Consider the following 16,932-nt stretch of genomic DNA (forward strand, 5'->3'; position numbering starts at 1 on the left):
TTGTTTTTTGGTTTGGTTGCTCTCTTCTTTCTTTCTTTTTTTTTATTACTTTTTAATTTGTTTATTTTTAATAATTATTTTTATTTTTTATTTTAATAACTTTCTTTTTATTTCCTTGCTCCCCCCCTCCCTCCCTCGCTCCCTCACTTCCTCCCTCCCTCCCTCCCTTCCTTCCTCCCTTTTCTTCTAAGCCGTGTGGCTAACAGGGTCTTGGTGCTCCCCAGGTGTCAGGCCTGTGCCTCTGAGGTGGGAGAGCCGAGTTCAGGACATTGGTCCACCAGAGACCTCCTAGCTCCACGTAATATCAAATGGCGAAAGCTCTCCCAGAGATGTCTATCTAAACGCTAAGACCCAGCTCCACTCAACGACCAGAAATCAACAGTGCTGGACACCCTACGCCAAACAACTAGCAAGACAGGAACACGACCCAACCCATTAGCAGAGAGGCTGCCTAAAATGATAATAAGGTCACACACACCCAAAAACACACCACCAGACGTGGTCCGGCCCACCACAAAGACAAGAGCTAGCCTCATCCACCAGAACACAGGCACTAGTCCCCTCCACCAGGAAGCCTCCACAACCCATTGAACCAAATTTAGCCACTGGGGGCAGACAGCAAAAACAACGGAAACTACGAACCTGCAGCGTGCGAAAAGGAGACCCCAAACACAGTAAGTTAAGCAAAATGAGAAGACAGAGAAACACACAGCAGGTGAAAGAGCAAGGTAAAAACCCACCAAACCAAACAAATGAAGAGGAAATAGGCAGTCTACCTGAAAAAGAATTCAGAGTAATGATAGTAAAGATGATCTAAAATCTTGGAAATAGAATGGAGAAAATACAAGAAACGTTTAACAAGGAGCTAGAAGAACTAAAGAGCAAACAAACAATGATGAACAACACAATAAATGAAATGAAAAATTCTCTAGAAGGAATCAATAGCAGAATAACTGAGGCAGAAGAACAGATAAGTGACCTGGAAGATAAAATAGTGGAAATAACTACTGCAGAGCAGAATAAAGAAAAAAGAATGAAGAGAATTGAGGACAGTCTTAGAGACCTCTGGGACAACATTAAATGCACAAATATTCGAATTATAGGGGTACCAGAAGAAGAAGAGAAAAAGAAAGGGACTGAGAAAATATTTGAAGAGATTATAGTTGAAAACTTCCCCAATATGGGAAAGGAAATAGTCAATCGAGTCCAGGAAGCGCAGAGAGTCCCATACAGGATACATCCAAGGAGAAACACGCCAAGACACATATTAATCAAATTATCAAAAATTACATACAAAGAAAAAATATTAAAAGCAGCAAGGGAAAAACAACAAATAACATACAAGGGAATCCCCATAAGGTTAACAGCTGATCTTTCAGCAGAAACTCTAGAAGCCAGAAGGGAGTGGCAAGACATATTTAAAGTGATGAAAGGGAAAAACCTATAACCAAGATTACACTACCCAGCAAGGATCTCATTCAGATTCGACGGAGAAATTAAAACCTTTACAGACAAGCAAAGACTAAGAGAATTCAGCACCACCAAACCAGCTTTACAACAAATGCTAGAGGAACTTCTCTAGGCAGGAAACACAAGAGAAGGAAAAGACCTACAATAACAAACCAAAAACAATTAAGAAAATGGTAATAGGAACACACATATCGATAACTACCTTAAATGTAAATGGATTAAAAGCTCCAACCAAAAGACACAGACTGGCTGAATGGATACAAAAACAAGACCCATATATATGCTGTCTACAAGAGACCCACTTCAGACCTAGGGACACATACAGACTGAAAGTGAGGGGATGGAAAAGATATTCCATGCAAATGGAAATCAAAAGAAAGCTGGAGTAGCAATTCTCATCTCAGACAAAATAGACTTTAAAATTAAGACTATTACAAGAGACAAATAAGGATACTACATAATGATCAAGGGATCAATCCAAGAAGAAGATATAAAAATTGTAAATATTTATGCATCCAACATAGGAGCAACTCAATACATAAGGCAAATGCTAACAGCTATAAAAGGGGAAATCGACAGTAACACTATAATAGTAGGGGACTTTAACACCCCACTTTCACCAATGGACAGATCATCCGAAATGAAAATAAATAAGGAAACACAAGCTTTAAATGATACATTAAACAAGATGGACTTAATTGATGTTTATAAGACATTCCATCCAAAAACAACAGATCACACTTTCTTCTCAAGTGCACAAGGAACATTCTCCAGGACAGATCACATCTTGGGTCACAAATCAAGCCTCAGTAAATTTAAGAAAATTGAAATCATATCAAGCATCTTTTCTGACCACAACACTATGAGATTAGAAATGAATTACAGGGAAAAAAACGTAAAAAACACAAACACATGGAGACTAAACAATACGTTACTAAATAACCAAGAGTTCACTGAAGAAATCAAAGAGGAAATCAAAAACTACCTAGAGACAAATGACAATGAAAACATGACGACCCAAAACCTATGGGATGCAGCAAAAGCAGTTCTAAGAGGGAAGTTTATAGCTATACAAGCCTACCTCAAGAAACAAGAAAAATCTCAAGTAAACAATCTAACCTTACACCTAAAGAAACTAGAGAAAGAAGAACAAACAAAACCCAAAGTTAGCAGAAGGAAAGAAATAATAAAGATCAGAGCAGAAATAAATGAAATAGAAACAAAGAAAACAATAGCAAAGATCAATAAAACTAAAAGCTGGTTCTTTGAGAAGATAAAAAAATTGATAAGCCATTAGCCAGACTCATCAAGAAAAAGAGGGAGAGGACTCGAATCAATAAAATCAGAAATGAAAAAGGAGAAGTTACAACAGACACCGCAGAAATACAAAGCATCCTAAGAAACTACTACAAGCAACTTTATGCCAATAAAATGGACAAACTGGAAGAAATGGACAAATTCTTAGAAAGGTATAACCTTCGAAGACTGAACCAGGAAGAAACAGAAAATATGAACAGACCAATCACAAGTAATGAAACTGAAACTGTGATTAAAAATCTTCCAACAAACAAAAGTCCAGGACCAGATGGCTTCACAGGTGAATTCTATCAAACATTTAGAGAAGACCTAACACCCATCCTTCTCAAACTCTTCCAAAAAATTGCAGAGGAAGGAACACTCCTTTGGTATCACCCTGATACCAAAACCAGACAAAGACACTACCAAAAAAGAAAATTACAGACCAATATCACTGATGAATATACATGCAAATATCCTCAACAAAATACTAGCAAACAGAATCCAACAACACACTAAAAGGATCATACACCACGATCAAGTGGGATTTATCCCAGGGATGCAAGGATTCTTCAATATACGCAAATCAATCAATGTGATACACCATATTAACAAATTGAAGAATAAAAACCATATGATCATCTCAATAGATGCAGAAAAAGCTTTTGACAAAATTCAACACCCATTTATGATGAAAACTCTCCAGAAAGTCGGCACAGAGGGAACCTACCTCAACATAATAAAGGCCATATATGACAAACCCACAGCAAACATCATTCTCAATGGTGAAAAACTGAAAGCATTTCCTCTAAGATCAGGAACGAGACAAGGATGTCCACTCTCACTACTATTATTCAACAAAGTTCTGGAAGTCCTAGCCACGGCAATCAGAGAAGAAAAAGAAATAAAAGGAATACAAATTGGAAAAGAAGAAGTAAAACTGTCACTGTTTGCGGATGACATGATACTATACATAGAGAATCCTAAAACCGCCACCAGAAAACTGCTAGAGCTAATTAATGAATTTGGTAAAGTTGCAGGATACAAAATTAATGCACAGAAATCTCTTGCATTCCTATACACTAATGATGAAAATTCTGAAGGAGAAATTATGGAAACACTCCCATTTACCATTGCAACAAAAAGAATAAAATACCTAGGAATAAACCTACCTAGGGAGACAGAAGACCTGTATGCAGAAAACTATAAGACACTGATGAAAGAAATTAAAGATGATACCAACAGATGGAGAGATATACCATGTTCTTGGATTGGAAGAATCAACATTGTGAAAATGACTATACTACCCAAAGCAATCTACAGATTCAATGCAATCCCTACCAAATTACCAATGGCATTTTTTACGGAACTAGAACAAATCAACTTAAAATGTGTATGGAGACACAAAAGACCCCGAATAGCCAAAGCAGTCTTGAGGGAAAAAAACGGAGCTGGAGGAATCAGACTCCCTGACTTCAGACTATACTACAAAGCTACAGTAATCAAGACAATATGGTACTGGCACAAAAACAGAAACATAGATCAATGGAACAGGATAGAAAGCCCAGAGATAAACCCACGCACCTTTGGTCAACTAATCTATGACAAAGGAGGCAAAGATATACAATGGAGAAAAGACAGTCTCTTCAATAAGTGGTGCTGGGAAAACTGGACAGCTACATGTAAAAGAATGAAATTAGAATACTCCCTAACACCATACACAAAAATAAACTCAAAATGGATTAGAGAAATAAATGTAAGACTGGACACTATAAAACTCTTAGAGGAAAACATAGGAAGAACACTCTTTGACATAAATCACAGCAAGATCTTTTTTGATCCACCTCCTAGAGTAATGGAAATAAAAACAAAAATAAACAAATGGGACCTAATGAAACTTCAAAGCTTTTGCACAGCTAAGGAAACCATAAACAAGACGAAAAGACAACCCTCAGTATGGGAGAAAATATTTGCAAACGAATCAACGGACAAAGGATTAATCTCCAAAGTATATAAACAGCTCATTCAGCTCAATATCAAAGAAACAAACACCCCAATCCAAAAATGGGCAGAAGACCTAAATAGACATTTCTCCAAAGAAGACATACAGACGGCCACGAAGCACGTGAAAAGATGCTCAACATCACTAATTATTAGAGAAATGCAAATCAAAACTACAATGAGGTATCACCTCACTCCTGTTAGAATGGGCATCATCAGAAAATCTACAAACAACAAATGCTGGAGAGGGTGTGGAGAAAAGGGAACCCTCTTGCACTGTTGGTGGGAATGTAAATTGATACAGCCACTATGGAGAACAATATGGAGGTTCCTTAAAAAACTAAAAATAGAATTACCATATGACCCAGCAATCCCACTACTGGGCATATACCCAGAGAAAACCATAATTCAAAAAGACACATGCACCCCAATGTTCATTGCAGCACTATTTACAATAGCCAGGTCATGGAAGCAACCTAAATGCCCATCGACAGATGAATGGATAAAGAAGCTGTGGTACATATATACAATGGAATATTCCTCAGCCATAAAAAGGAACGAAATTGAGTCATTTGTTGAGACGTGGATGGATCTAGAGACTGTCATACAGAGTGAAGTAAGTCAGAAAGAGAAAAACAAATATCGTATATTAATGCATGTATGTGGAACCTAGAAAAATGGTACAGATGAGCCGGTTTGCAGGGCAGAAGTTGAGACACAGATGTAGAGAACAGACATATGGACATCAAGGGGGGAAAACTGCAGTGGGGTGGGGATGGTGGTGTGCTGAATTGGGCGACTGGGATTGACATGTATACACTGATGTGTATAAAACTGATGACTAATAAGAACCTGCAGTATAAAAAAACAAACAAAACAACTAATACTAAACTTTCATTGGGTTATTCGTATGGAAATATGTTAATATAAATGTTCCAGACATTACATGAAATTTCTAAAAATCTTATATGTTCTGGTATAATGTTATAAGTCATAATCCTAGTTATTACTTTAAAATGTATATCTCAGAAAGAACTAATTTTCTTGTCAACTGCATTATTATGAACTTTCATCAAATCTTTAACCATGGTCATTTTTAAGTCTTTTGTCATTTACAGACAGTTCTGGGTGTACTCTGATGATTTTGCAAATATGTTCCTATAAAAGGGTTTCATCTTCAAGAAATTCATGGAAAAGACTCTGACAAGTACAGGTTTCTGGTAACTGACTGTACTGCTGAACTGAATGAATAAGCATTTTCAGAACTCTAATGAAAAACTGATGAACTCATAAAAGTGCTAACAAAAGATCAAGATGAAAAAAAAATTAATTACATGGGACTGAGTGAACTGATGAGGATGAGCATAATTTTTGTGACTTTCTGTTTGAATTTAGAAAAAAAAATCCCACAAGGACTCAGAGGCAAAGAATATACAAATCAATTTTCACTGCAAAGTAAAGGAGCTGTTACAGTGGAGGATTACCAGACTGAATGTCAATATTTTGACATAGTATGAGTGTGTTTCGTGTTTGGTAATTGCAATCATTGTTGCTTTTGTTGTGGTCATCCATGTACAATGCTTGGTGTCAGTCTATTTATCTCTTGTAAAAATAAAATACAGCGTGTGTGTGTGAAAAAAAAAAAAAAAAGAGTCATGTACCACAATGTTCATTGCAGCTCTATTTACAGTAGCCAGGACATGGAAGCGACCTAAGTGTCCATCGACAGATTAATGTATAAAGAAGATGTGGCACATATATACAATGGAATATTACTCAGCCATAGAAAGAAACGAAATTGAGTTATTTGTAGTGAGGTGGATGGACCTAGAGTCTGTCATACAGAGTGAAGTAAGTCAGAAAGAGAAAAACAAATACCGTATGCTAACACATATATATGGAATCTAAAAAAAAAAAAAAAACAATGGTTCTGATGAACCTAGTGGCAGGACAGGAATAGACACAGACGTAGGGAATGGACTTGAGGACACAGGGAGGCGGAAGGGTAAGCTGGGACGAAGTGAGAGAGTGGCATGGACATATATACACTACGAAATGTAAAACAGATAGCTAGTGGGAATAGTGGGAAGCAGCTGCATAGCACAGGGAGATCAGCTCTGTGCTTTGCGAACATCTAGAGGAGTGGGATAAGGAGGGTGGGAGGGAGACACAAGAAGGAGGGGATATGGGGATATACGTATGCATATAGCTGATTCACTTTGCTATACAGCAGAAACTAACACGACATGGTAAAGTAATTATACTCCAATAAACATTAAAAAAAAAAAAGGGACTTGTATCAGAATATATAAAGAAGGGGCTTCCCTGGTGGTGCAGTGGTTAAGAATCTGCCTGCCAATGCAGGGGACACTGGTTCGAGCCCTGGTCCGGGAAGATCCCACATGCCGCAGAGCAACTAAGCCCGTGCGCCACAACTACTGAGCCTGCACTTTAGAGACTACAAGCCACAACTACTGAGCCCACATGCTGCAACTACTACTGAAGCCCACGCACCTAGAGCCCGTGCTCCACAACAAGAGAAGGCACCCCAATGAGAAGCCTGCACACCACAACGAAGAGTAGCCCCCGCTTTCTGCAGCTAGAGAAAGCCCGTGTGCAGCAACAAAGACCAAACACAGCCAAAAATAAAAATAAATAAAATAAATTAATTTTTAAAAAAAGAATATACAAAGAACTCTCAAAACTCAATGATAAGAAGACAAACAAGCCAATTTTTTTAAAAAACAGGCAAAAGATTTGAACAGACACTTCACCAAAAATGTTAAATGAATGGCAAACAAGCACAGGAAAAGAGAAGTTCAACATCATTAGTCACTACAAAAATCCAACAAAACTCAGTAAGATACCAATATATACTTATTAAAATGTCTAAAAACAAAAAACTGATAATACCAAGTACTGGAGAGGATGTGGAGCACCTAGAACACCCATACATTGCTGATGGGAATGCAAAATGACACACCCATTTTGGAAAACACTTTCCTTATAAAGTCAAACATAAACTTACCATACCACCCAGCCATCATACTCGTAGGTGTTTACCAGAGTGAAATGAAAACTTATCACAGAGAAACCTATATGTAAATGTTTCTAGTGACTTTATTCATAATCACCAAAAACTAGAAACAGACCTAATGTCCCTCAACTGGATGGCCAAAGCATAAGGAAAAGGGACGGAAGGAAGAGAAGAAGATCCAAGATGCGGGAAGAGCAGGGACTGAGACAGATCTGGGGTCTAAGCAGCAGCAGTGGGAAGTTCTCTTCAGAACACATTCTCACTAACTCAGGTCTAGCAATTCCCAAGCTCTTTGCTGCTTGGTTCTGAGTTTCAGATTCCTGGGAGAGACTATGATTGCACCGGTTTAAGTTGGATGTCTACCTCTGGATAAAATTGGCAGTAGGCGGTGGGCAAGTTACCTAAGTCTGAGAAAGTCGCTGGGACTTGTCCCTGTGCACTGGAGCCACTCCCAGCGAAGGGGAACTGTGTGCTAGGTAGGTGCCCCAAGAAATGTGTATTATAAGCAAAAAGGATGCACCAATCCTCTTCCACTAGAGGTCACCAACAGGATATGGAAAGGACAAAAAGAGTTCAGTGGCATTCTCATTACTTTTTCCCCCACAGTCTCTTTAATATCCCAACAGGTTTTTGTCTACAGCCTAGGAGAAATTACCCTCATTCTCATGTTTATATTTTAAAGTTTTGTTTAAACTACTGACAAAAGATCATATGCATTCTCACTCGGTCCTTCATCTAAAAGATAATACCTCTAAATGCTTAGGTTATGACATATATACACTATTGATACTATGTAAAAAATAGATAACTAATGAGAACCTACTGTATACAAGGAACTCTACTCAATGCTCTGTGGTGACCAAAATGGGAAGAAAATCCAAAAAAGAGGGGATATATGTATACGTATAGCTTCTTCACCGTACTTTGCTGTACAGTAGAAACTAACACAACAGTGAAATAAAGCAACTATACTCCAGTAAAAATTAATCAATTTAAAAAATAAAAATAAATAAATAAATGCTTAGGGTATGTTAAGTAGTAGCTTTAACATGCTACTACCTTGCTCAAAAACTTGTAGGGGCTCCCTATTACCTACCACATTAAAGCATCTGAGAATTTAGAGTTTCTTATCAAATAGCCCCTCCCTGACTTTTCCAACTCCTCATTTATTAAACATCTGTTGAACATACAGTGATCTCTACTTTCTAGACACTAACATGAATATGATGACCTTATTTGCCAATCTTATTGACAAGAATTTATGGGCATAATGGAATCAAATATCGGAACTGAGACCATCCCAGAATATTTGTGGCATGTTTGCCATAATTAAAAGATATCACACACACCAAAAAAAAAAAGTTGAAAACACAGTCTCTATCTTGCAAGAGTAGTTCTGTGTGGTATAGGCTACTGCCCAGCAACCTTTGACCCTGTTCAGAACCCAGGCTGCCCCCAGGCCTACCTTGTTCACGCCCACCTTGCTTTTCTTTTGCTATTCCTTTGACCTTGAAAATCTTATCTTGTGCATCATCACTCTATTCTGTGCCCCCCACTCGAGGAAATAAGGTAAACCATCTTCAAAATGTTTGTGCTTACTAACCTCTCCATACTCTGAACAATTCTTGTAACATAACAAAAAGCTGTCTTTTCTGAGTATGAGAAGAACTTTGCATGTAATTTTTCAAAAATTAAGGAATTGGATAAATTTTTATACTATTTGTAATACTTTAGTATCAAGAATAAGTTAAACGATAATTATGTGTTTTCCTTAACCCAAGCACCTCCCTTCATGAGGTAATCTGTCTCTCTACTCCTTGGAACTTCCATTACATTTCATTCCTCTATCGAGCACAACTCGTTTTCTGTTTTGCATTATGGTTCTCTGTCAATACCTGTTTCTTCTGTGAGATTACGGCTCCTTGAGGGCAAGAACTGTGTCTTACTCTAATGTGCACCCCTTCTAGTTCTCAGCACAACACACTTTTTTCTTAAATGAAGGAAGGAATTAACCAACAGAGATTTCTATGGTGATATTATTACAGTCTCATCTTCCATATAAGCCTGTCAAACAGCCTAGAAATAAAACACTGAAAACAGTTCAGAGAACCCTATCTGTGAAATTGTTGGTACAATGTAATTCTAAAGTAGGTTTGGGGCCCCCAGACTATACAGAAAGCTGTCTTCTCTTCTGTGTTACTTTCCCAAGCAAAAAAAAAAAGATAGTGGTTCCTGAGAAATAAGTGCTAATTTTAGCATTCCATATATTAATGATTAGCAAGCAGCCAGTTCTTTCTCAGTAGCAGTACAGTAAAATGGTTAGGAACTTGGGGTCTGATGTCAGACTACCTGGATTTCAATCTTACCTCCACCACATATTAGCTATGGGACCTTAGGCAAATTGTTTAATATCTTCGTGCCTCATTTTCATCACCAGTAAAAGGCAGAAACTTAACAGTACAGTCCCTCTAAGGGATGGTGTGAAAAATTAATGATTTAATATATTGAATATTTAAAGTGTTTAGAATAGTATACCTGACACTTTGTTTAAAAGTGATTGTAATATGTAGCACTACATTTACCTTATATTCCCTATTGGTAAGTTGCATGATGTTAAAAACAAAATGAGTTGTTTTTTTTTTTTCTTTTTATCTCCTACAGCACTTAGAGTGAAACAAACACTAGACGTTCAAAAAATGACGACGTGAATTGTATTTGAGACACAGAGATCGAATGCACAAGAAAATGAATGTAGGTTAAAATGTAAACACAATTAATTTAAATAAAAAGAGTTCTTGGCATATCATTTGCATACCTTCAGTTATTGCTTTATAATTAGTTCCTAGGTGCTTTATTACTTGATCTTTTTCTTGCCCTCTCAGAGCATGTAGTTTGGTGTAATACAGGTTATATCTCTCAGACCTGCTGGCCTCCTGACAAGCTGGCTATTCAGTCTGAGTGATGAGGTTACTGCAGCAAAAACTGGGTTAAAGTACATTACTTTTCTGCTGGAGATGAAAGGCCAATAATCCCAGAAAACAGCGCACAGAAAGAGTTGGGCCAGCCAAGCACTTTGTGAAGGCTCATTTAGACCCTCCGCCGTGGGGTACTATGAAGGTGAGTGCCCTGATGCCAGGGTCGCGGGCCCGGAGGCCTGAGTGGGCAGCTGGCCTCGGTAGGAGAGACAGAGCCCGGCCGAGGCCGCTGGATGAATCATTCTCACCTCTCTAGGCAGGTGCGGGCGGCAGGACGCTTCCGCTTCGCCACGGCGCGGGCGGGACCGGGAGCGGCGGCATTCCCCGCGGAGCCCTCTCCCGGGCCGCCTCCTCCGGGTGGGCACTGACCTTGCCGTAGGCGTCCGGGCTGCCGCAGTCCCAGCGCTGCAGAGCCCGGAGCTGGTGGGGGGCGCCCACTGGCACCCGGACCCACAGCTCGTCGGGGCGGGCCGCAGAGCCCGTGTGGAGCCGCCGCCCCCCCGCCGTCCCTCGGCGCTTCATTCCCGCGTGCGGTAGCCGACTGAGGCGCGGGGGCCGCGCGTCTAGGCGCCGGAGGGCGGGGCGGGGTGCGCGCCCCCCGGACCGCGGAGGTCGTCTCGCGCGGGCGCACGCGCCGCAGCCGCGCGGGGCGGGGAGGGTGGGTATGCTTTGGGCGCGCGCGCCGCCGCCGCTTCAGCCTGCTGCTCCGCCCGCGCCGCCTGCTCCCGGCGCTCGGCCGCAGCACGCCGACTCCGGAGCGGCCATGGGTTGCGCGGGGCCCGCGGTGTAGAGTCCGCCAGCCCCGGACCCGCATCCCGCACCCTGACAGTCCCGGTAAGCGGGGGCGGGGGCGGCGGGGACCAGGCAGGCACCGTGAGGGGCGGGTCTGCGGGCAGCGGACAGCGGACTCAGAGGTGCTGTGTGGGAGCCGCCCCGAGGGGGTCCCTGTGTAAGTGGATGAACCCCGAGTGTCCCTGCCTCTACCCCTTGGGAGAGTCCCGGAGGCGGTGTGCGGAGCCGCCCCCATGGAGGACCCCTGTGCGAGTGGAGATTCCCAGGGCTCTCTCGGCATTTGCTGCCACGGGGAGGCCCAGTGGGGAGGACGCCATCCCCAGAGAGACTGTGTACCTACGGGAGGGCAAGGGTGGTCTCTGGTGTTGTCTCAGTGGAAGACCATTCGGGAACATAGGGGAGCCTTAGGAGCCTGCACCGTCGGGACGGACCCCACAGAGGACCCGTGTATATAGGAGGACCTGAGACTGTGCCCTAGACCTGCCTGGAAGAAACCTCTGACTGGAAGGAGAGGATCCTGTCTTGGGATCCAGGCCAGGAGTCACTTCCCGTGTGCTCAAAGGTCTTTGGCTTTGCCCTCCTTCAGGGCTCAGTGTTTCCTAACTTGTATCCCTCCAGCGTGGTCGAGAGGCAGGGGTCCTGTGGGGCTGCGCCTTTGTCCATTCGTCCCCCACCCTATTAGAATTTGTATTCTCCGTGGTAGCCCAGTTGGCTCCAAGCTGAAGGCAGCAACTAATATCAGAACACAGGGTGCAAGAGAGGGGAGGACCAGTGAGGCCTCTGAAGCAAAGAAAGGAGATTTGAGCCCCTGGGTTTGACCCTCAGGAAGAAAGCAGTAATATCAGGTAGAATAACTGACTCAGCCAGGTCCTGTAAAGAAAATCCTTTGACCGAAGGAAAAAAGGATATGTAGGATTATTGAGCACCAGTGTGCCAAGTACTAAACCAGGGATGTTTAACGTCTCATAGAGTCCTTACAACAGCCTTATGAAATTATCCCCTTTTAAACATTTGGCACTTTAGACTCAGGTTTAGCAATTTGCCCAAGGTCACAAAGCATGGAATCATGAAATCTGTTTTTCTAAGTTTATTTGGGTATCAAGGAGAGGCAGAAGCAAGAATGTTTATTTGTTAATAAATTGCATTAAGATACCAAGCACAGGGCTTTGCAATCGTATACGCTCAGTAAATGTGATGATTAATTAAGTGGATGAAGACAGTTTAATTGGGGATGCGTGTGCTGCAGGAACTGATTTCCACTGAATCCCCAGATTTCAGGGTGTGGCTTCCTTCACTGGCAACCCTACTGTAATTATGCTTCTGGGTGGCTCTGCACTTAATTGGGTCTGGGAGAGGCCTCTGGGTGTGGTCTTTGACAGGACTTGCTCTGGGGATCTAGTGGAACCCTTCGGAGGATGGAGTATTCTGAGACTACCCTCCCTGCTTGCAGGATCCTTGAGGGAGAGGACAGAGAGACAGGATCACTTTTAGGAAGCATGACCCACAGTGTCTTTGTGGCCATCTGACTCCATGCACTAGCAGACATTGGTCCACAGATACCACTCAGGATACTTGCCCAGCAGTGCCTCTGCATGATGAGGAGGAGGGCAGGAAAGGCTCAGAGCCAAGGAACGTTTATTGGGAGTCCGTCGTCTGGGGAATGCAAAGGGTCTGTGCCTGACATAGTGATGCACCCTCATCTCACCCTCTGGGCTGTGGTAGCTTTCATGCCACCTGAATCCCAAGGGTGTGAATTTGGAACCAAGGATAGACTCTGGTTTCTTGTCCAAAAATGGAGTGGTGAGGGAGCTAAGCAGTGGAATTCACCAGAGTATTCTGGAAGAGTTTTCCTGTTCCCCTTCCTTTCTCCTTCCACATAGCCAAACCTAGTGACATCCTCCCTTAACAGAAGTGGGTTCCCTGGGCTCCTGGGGTTACATAGTGAGAAGGGAGATCAGGCTTGTGAGAAAACAGAAAAACCTGGGTGTGGCATCTCATGCACAGCTCAGTGGAACAAACTCTGACAAAGGCTGATATTGGTTAAGCACCTCCCCATTAGAGAATTGTTTATAATCCCCTTTCAGTTCAAACCCCTCTCATCAGTTTAACACACCAAAATAAACAGGGATATATAACTTTTTTAAGAAAATCAGAGCAAGCCTGCAAATATGATCTTTGCTCCGATTCAGAGATTTGTCACTGGGTTTTATTCCTAAACTGGTCTTTTTACTGAGGGCTCTTGGTATCACACCCACTCATGACCCTGGAAAAATTGCTAGATGGCTCCAGGTGCTCCCCAAATATTGGACCTTGGATATCACTTCTTTGATGTCCAGCATTGGGTAAACATTAAGATTACAAAATCCTAAGAATACTGACTGTCTCCTCTAATCACAACGTGAGTCTGCAAATCAAATCATTCCACAGTGGGTATGAAGGATGTCACCAGGTGGCCTTAATCTTCTTTTAAAAAAAAAAGCTCTCTCTAAAGAGAAAAGGGGAGAGCATGGCTCACACAATTTCACTTGAGTGTACACAAATGAGTCTGGATTTTTTAGCCTTTAATCTTCCTCATCATCTCTGACCACATTCTTATGGTTTTCTTCCTCCTACATTTGCCATCTTTAGACAATGCTTCCTCTTCCTCAAACACATAAATAGTAGGACTACCCCTGCCCATTTCTCATACTCCTTGTATTTTTTCCAGTACACCTGTTCCTAAGTGGATCATATTTATACAAAAAGTTTCCTTTCTTTTTAGCTACAGAATCTATTATCTTCCAGTCCCACATGCTTTTCTCTAGCAGTGCTCTTGGTTTCTGCTATCTTCATTTCCCAAATTGCTTTATTCATTTCTAATGGGAATATCATTATCCACTCCAACCCCTCAATCTTAATGACCAAGTTCTGACAGAAATGCTTACCAGCTTTTGACCAAGAAACCAAGACCATCAGTGTCCAGCTGGAGACATGACTATTTTTTCTATTATAACATCCCCCTTCATCCTTCCTCCCCTTCCAGCAAACCACTCAGAGACCCATATACATTTACTAAGTGCTACCCACTTGTCAGGCACTATGCTAGATAAATATGAGAGTTCCTTGCCCTTGAGGTGTTCACACAGGATCAGTCTGCATTTCTCTAACCATTTACTATAAAAAGTAAGAAAAAAGAAGTACAGCTTTACAGAGTATCTATAGGAATCATCATACACTATGCCTTTTCCCAGGCATCACTGAATCACCACTGCTGCTCTGTGCCTCCTCTGGCAGCCACATCCTTAGCCCCCGTGCCATTGCCCTGCCAGAATTACTTCCGCCCATATACTTTGAATGAACTGGCCACTCTTGGCTCTCTGTGATAATAATGACAGTACCTTATATTTGGATAATATGTGACAATTTACAAGCCCTCTTACATGATCTCATTTGGTTTTCAGAAATGTTTCATCTTAACTGTGGTCTTCTTACTAAAACAACAGTGTGTTGGTTGGCTGGCTGGTTTTCTCTTCTTTTTTTTGTTTTGTTTCATTTTGTTTTGTTTTGTTTTTTGAGCCTCCTAATCAGGGTTACGGGTCTCCAGAGGGAAAGCCCCGATTTACTACAGCCTCTACCTACTAGCTCTTAGGCTATGAAGAGGAGATTCCTGTTGGGTCCAAAGGCCAAGCAATGCACTCACTGGTCAACCCTGGGACTTATCAGGGCTGTCCTGCTACCTGGCCTCAGAAAATCCAATTCTCTGTGTTTTCTTTCCTCCCTGAAATCTAAATACATATTCCCTTCTAGACAAATAGTTTAAGCATACTATCTCAAACCAGTTCTTTGGGCTAATTCTTATGTGAAGGCAGGTTTCTTTGCCTATTTGTATCTAACACCCGGCTGGCTTCATACCATCTAAGCCATGATGGAGTTTCCGTATAGCTCCATGCCTTGGCATGTGCTTTTATCTCTTCCTGGAATGCCTTTTTTTTCCTATCCACTGGGGTTTAACTCCCACTCATATTTCAAAATTTAGCTCAAGCAACACTTTTTTTTTTAATCCTACACTTATGCCCCCTACACACACACATACTCACACTGCTTTCTCACAGGCTGAGTGAGGTTCCATTTGTTCAATCTACCAACAGTTACTAAGCACCTAATTTGTGCCTAACACATAGTAGGCTGCACTCAGCAAATATTTGTAGAATCAACAAATAAGTCATGATAATTAAGGTGTAATGAGTGCATTAAATGGGGCCGAATCTGTGCTTCAGGGCCCCATCTGTGCTTCAGGGCCCCAGAGCAGAGAATAGGGAGTGTCTCTCCATCTTTCTGAAAATCTCTGCTTGCTAAGTGCAATCACACCAGCCAATCACTGATGGTGTGCTATTCCTTAACTGTTGCTCTGCTTCTGTGGGAAGCCTGCACTGTAGCTTCTCACGAAGACCCATCCCAGGCCCCTAGAGGCTAAAGATCATGCCATAATTTTGTCCTCATGTTTATTAGAGCTTTTGGGCTTTCAGTAAATATTAAACAACAGCAGCACCTCCCTCACGCCTCATTCTCTTGAGCTGAGTCCAGGAAGACATTTTAACTCAGTCTTCAGCCCTTCTTCTCCTTGGAAATCCCGGAAGAGTCCTGTGCAGTCAGGGGTGACTGTGTCTTCCTGGGCTGACTGAAGCCAGTGCCGCTGCACTGGATAAACAGAGGAGACTGGAAGAAGACAGGGAGGTATCAGTTAGACCCCTTTAGACATGAAAACTAAAAGTAGCCCATAGGCTACTGCCAGGCAACAGAATGGCTGACTAGAAACAGGCTCCAGGGGCACTGTGGTGAGGCAATGGATTCCTAAAGCAGGACCCAGATACTGGAGATCATCCAGACTATTTCGGGCTTGAATTCCTCAAAGACGAGCAGAGGGTAAGGGGACTCTTTGATAATTTTTGTTTAAAGTCTCTAGATTGATGTTGATGTGCACAGTGAACTTAGGGTCTGTGCTGTGCATTCTGCATTTTGTAGACCCTGGTTCTGCTGGTTTTCCATACCCTTATGGCTAATCACCTTCTGTGTTAGGCATGTGGCTTCCTTGAGGCTCTCAGACAACCTTTTAGGCACATGCTATACCTGGAGCCAATTGTCAACCACCTTGAAGTTTTTCACCCTTATTTGCAGATGCTGCTCGTCTCATGCTAAATTTCTCCAGCCCAAACCCAGGAGGGAGGAGATACACTTTTAAGTTTACTGCACATGCCCTCAGGGCAGCTGCCCTCCTGTGGGCCAGTTCACAGTGCCCCCAGGACACAGCATAAATGCAGGGGACTGTTGGCTTTGGTAATATTAGTCTCTCTTTTTTTATAATTGTGGTTGTGGAAACTGGCC

The 16,932-nt window shown here is 42.1% G+C and overlaps 2 protein-coding genes across 5 annotated transcripts in view; one reads left to right on the plus strand and one right to left on the minus strand.

The window, feature by feature from the left end:
- Positions 1-11,341, minus strand: part of SPATA31F3 (SPATA31 subfamily F member 3) — a 63,815-nt gene extending 52,474 nt beyond the window's left edge. For both annotated transcript variants that reach the window (XR_009008629.1, XR_009008628.1), the window contains exon 1: positions 11,028-11,341. The gene's annotated coding sequence lies outside the window, so the exon portion shown is untranslated. The remainder of the gene's footprint in view (positions 1-11,027) is intronic.
- Positions 10,832-16,932, plus strand: part of PHF24 (PHD finger protein 24) — a 28,852-nt gene continuing 22,751 nt past the window's right edge. For 2 of the 3 annotated variants that reach the window (XM_007196935.3, XM_007196937.3), the window contains exon 1: positions 11,482-11,613. The gene's annotated coding sequence lies outside the window, so the exon portion shown is untranslated. Of the gene's footprint in view, positions 10,922-11,481; positions 11,614-16,932 lie in introns of those variants that run through there. The other variant, XM_007196936.3, reaches the window with a different exon arrangement.

The sequence above is a fragment of the Balaenoptera acutorostrata genome, chromosome 6, assembly GCF_949987535.1.
Source record: "Balaenoptera acutorostrata chromosome 6, mBalAcu1.1, whole genome shotgun sequence".
Lineage (NCBI taxonomy): Eukaryota > Metazoa > Chordata > Mammalia > Artiodactyla > Balaenopteridae > Balaenoptera > Balaenoptera acutorostrata.